The 4,624-nt window shown below is 38.1% G+C and overlaps 1 pseudogene; it reads left to right on the forward strand.

The window, feature by feature from the left end:
• The first annotated feature begins 263 nt into the window (after positions 1–263).
• On the forward strand, positions 264–1,246 carry Usp15-ps1 (ubiquitin specific peptidase 15, pseudogene 1; annotated as a pseudogene).
• Positions 1,247–4,624: the final 3,378 nt, after the last annotated feature.

A 4,624-nucleotide genomic window follows, 5' to 3' on the forward strand; every position in this document is an offset into this window, starting at 1 on the left:
CCAAGAAGGAGAATTTCAGACCAATTTCCCTTATGGATATCAACGTAAAAATATTCAATAAAATTCTGGCAAACCAAATCCAAGAGCACATCAAAACAATCATCCATCATGATCAAGTAGACTTCGTCCCAGACATGCAGGGATGGTTTAATATATGGAAAACCATCCAAGTAATCCACTACATAAAGAAACTGAAAGATAAAAACCACATGAACATTTCATTAGATGCCTAGAAAGGATGTGACAAAATTCAACACCCCACAATGCTCCCGGGCGTGCTGCCGCCGTCGCTGCCGCCTCCCCTACCGCTAGTGGAAGAAGATGGCGGAAGGCGGAGCGGCGGACCTGGACACCCAGCGTTCTGACATCGCGACGCTGCTCAAAACCTCGCTCCGGAAAGGGGACACCTGGTATCTAGTAGATAGTCGGTAGTTCAAACAGTGGAAAAAATATGTTGGCTTCGACAGTTGGGACAAATACCAGATGGGAGATCAAAATGTCTATCCTGGACCCATCGATAACTCTGGACTTCTCAAAGATGGCGATGCTCAGTCACTTAAGGAACACTTTATCGACGAGTTGGATTACATACTGTTGCCGACTGAGGGCTGGAATAAACTTGTCAGCTGGTACACGCTGATGGAAGGCCAAGAGCCAATAGCAAGAAAGGTGGTAGAACAGGGCATGTTTGTAAAGCACTGTAAAGTGGAAGTCTACCTCACAGAACTGAAGCTCTGCGAGAATGGGAATATGAACAATGTTGTAACTCAGAGATTTAGCAAAGCTGACACAATAGACACAATTGAAAAGGAAATAAGAAAGATCTTCAATATTCCAGATGAAAAGGAGGCCAGACTGTGGAACAAGTCTATGAGTAACACTTTTGAGCCACTGAATAAGCCAGACAGCACCATCCAGGATGCCGGCCTATACCAAGGACAGGTGTTAGTGATAGAACAAAAAAATGAAGACGGAACGTGGCCCAGGGGTCCCTCTGCTCCTAAGTAAGTGCTCCTCCTCCTCCTTGTGGTCTATTGCATGATGCTGCGTCTCCTTCAAATGCCGAAGTCCACAGTGGAGCAAAGCTGACAGAATTGCAAGAACACATGTGTTCTTCATCTTTTCTAGTTCACTCTTGGAGACATCTCCTAAGTTTATACTTACACTTTGATTGATGTGTTACAGATTTCAAGCCTTCAACGTCAAATCACTTTTAGAATAAGTCACAGTGTAAATAAATGTTGCACTGTCTAATATAGTCAGATCCTGAAGCAGTTTATGTTTTCTTGATTTTTTTGTGATTTATATCTGTTTTTTAAATGCTTCTTTATGAAAGGCAGTCTGGTGGCGAGAGTAGTAATTTTATTATACAAATGTTTTAGAGTTTAAGTGAATAAGTAGAGATAGTATCTGGAATACTGGGTGCTTTGAATGGTAAACAGAGTTGAAAATGTTTTCAAAATGATAAGATTTACATTATGAAAAACAATCCTATTTATATTTCAATACATAAACTTCAGATCTCTGAGAAGTAATCCATGTGTCTATAGTTGTACTATTTCTGTAGTGTAAAGAGAGCATCTACATTCAGACTGAGGTTCCTTCTGCAACTACTGTGCTAAGGAAGATGAACGAGATCTATGGACAGCTTCATAGCCATTCAACCTTACCTTCTGCTAGATAACTAACTGGAGGGTCGTTTAATTGTCTACAGCCCTGAATTTCAGATTCTCTGGTGAGGGATTGTAGATCTGAATTTTGAAAAATTTTAATGACTTGTAATTAAATTAGTAATTTATTATGTGCTGACATAGCAAATCTATAAAACAGAACAGCCTTGCTACTTGACTGCAAGTTTTCTTCTAAAGGAAATGCACCTTCAGGAAGAGGTTTTATCCTTTTTATATTAGGTAAAGTTTTGTTGTTATTGTTTAAATTTCTTGTGAGTTTGTTCTTAAATATATTAATTTCTTAGAGATGTATATTGAACCCTGCTTAGATGAATAAAATACATGGATAAAATTTCGAATAAAAGTAGAAATTTTAATAGGAAGAATTAAAAGCCTGTGAGTTGAATCATAGATATCTTAACAAGTAGAAATTTGGAAATTATAGACTTTTATAAATATTCATTTTAGTGCTTAATCAAAATCGTAATTGTTTTTCTCACTTATGTTTGTATTGTTATATTTTTACTGAATCTTGAAACAATTTTAAATAATAAAATTTGCTTATGCTCCGATATGAGCACTAAAGTTTGGAAAAAAAAATTCAACACCCCTTCATGATAAAAAGTCCTGGAAAGAATTGGAATTCAAGGCCCATACCTAAACATAGTAAAAGCCATATACAGCAAACCAGTAGCTACGATTAAACTAAATGGAAAGAAACCTGAAGCAATCCCACTAATATCAGAGACTAGACAAGGCTGCCCACTCTCTCCCTACTTATTCAATATAGTTCTTGAAGTTCTAGCCAGAGCAATCAAACAACAAAAGGAGATCAAAGGGAAACAGAATGGAAAAGAAGAAATCAAAATATCACTATTTGCAGATAATATGATAATAGATTTACATGATCCCAGAAGTTCCACCAGAGAACTACTAAGTCTGATAAACACCTGCAGCAAAGTGCTGGGTATAAAATTAACTCAAATAAATCAGTAGCCTTCCTCTACACAAAAGAGAAACAAGCCGAGAAAGAAATTAAGGAAAGACACACTTCATAATAGTACCAAATCATATAAAATACATCGGTGTGACTTTAACCAAGCAAGTGAAAGATCTGTATGATAAGAACTTCAAGCCTCTGAAGAAAGAAATTGAAGAAGACCTCAGAAGATGGAAAGATCTCCCATGCTCATGGATTGACAAGATAGTAAAATGGCCATTTTACCAAAAGCAATCTACAGATTCAATGCAATCCCCATCAAAATACCAATCCAGTTCTTCAGAGAGTTAGACATAAAATTTGCAAATTCATCAGGAATAATAAAAAGCACAGAATACCTAAAACTATCCTCAACAATAAAAGGACTTCAGGGGGAAATCACTATTCCTAAACTCAAGCAGTATTACAGAGCAATAGTGATAAAAACTGCATGGTATTGGTACAGATTCAGACAGATAGACCAGTGGAATAGAATTGAAGACCCAGAAATGAACCCACAAACCTATGGTCACTTGATTTTTGACAAAGGAGCTAAAACCATCCAAAGGAAAAAAGATAGCATTTTCAGCAAATGGTGCTGGTTCAACTGGAGGTCAGCATGGAGAAGAATGCAAATCAATCCATGCTTATCACCCTGTACAAAGCTTAAGTCCAAGTGGATTAAGGACTTCCACATCAAACCAGATACACTCAAACTAATAGAAGAAAAAGTGGAAAAAAATCACAAACACATGGGCACTGGAGAAAATTTCCGGAACAAAACACCAACGGCTTATGTTCTAAGATCAAGAATCGACAAATGGGATCTCAAAACTGCAAAGCTTCTGTAAGGCAAAGGACACTGTTGTTAGGACAAAATGGCAACCAACAAATTGGGAAAAGATCTTTACCAATCCTACAACTGATAGAGGGCTTATATCCAAAATATACAAAGAACTTAAGAAGTTAGACTGCAGGGAGACAAATAACCTTATTAAAAATGGGGTTCAGAGCTAAACAAAGAATTCACAGCTGAGGAATACCGAATGGCTGAGAAACACCTAAATAAATGTTCAACATATTTGGGAATATTGGGAAATGCAAATCAAAACAACCCTGAGATTTCACCTCACACCAGTGAGAATGGCTAAGATCAAAATCTCAGGTGACAGCATATGATGGCTAGGATGTGGAGAAAGAGGAACCCTCCTCCATTGTTGGTGGGATTGCAGACTGGTACAATCATTCTGGAAATCAGTCTGGAGGTTCCTCAGAAGATTGGACATTGAACTACCTGAGGACCCAGCTATACCTCCCTTGGGCATATACCCAAAAGATGCTCCAGCATATAACAAAGACACATGCTCCACTATGTTCACAGCAGCCTTATTTGTAATAGCCAGAAACTGGAAAGAACCCACATTCCCTTCAACAGAGGAATGGATACAGAAAATGTGGTAGATCTACACAATGGATTATTACTCAGCTATCAAAAACAATGACTTTATGAAATTCATAGGCAAATGAATGGAACTGGAAAATATCATCTTGAGTGAGGTAACCCAATCACAGAAAAACACACATTGTATGCACTCATTGATAAGTGGATATTAGCCCAAATGCTCAAATTACCCTAGATGCCTAGAACAAATGAAACTCAAGATGGATGATCAAAATGTGGATGCTTCACTCCTTCTTTAAAAGGGGAACAAGAATACCCTTGGGAGGGAATAGGGAGGCAAAGCTTAGAACAGAAGAAGAAGGAACACCCATTCAGAGCCTGTCCCACATGGGGCCCATATGTATACAGCCACCAAAACTAGGTAAGATTGATGAAGCTAGAAAATGCATGCTGAAAGGGACTGGATATAGAGAGATACATCCAGAGCATGTCCAGTACAGAGGTCAATGCTAGCATTAAACCACCGAACTGAGACTAGAACCCCCTTGAGGTGAATTAGAGGACGTATTGAAA

This window comes from Rattus norvegicus, chromosome 7, assembly GCF_036323735.1.
Source record: "Rattus norvegicus strain BN/NHsdMcwi chromosome 7, GRCr8, whole genome shotgun sequence".
Lineage (NCBI taxonomy): Eukaryota > Metazoa > Chordata > Mammalia > Rodentia > Muridae > Rattus > Rattus norvegicus.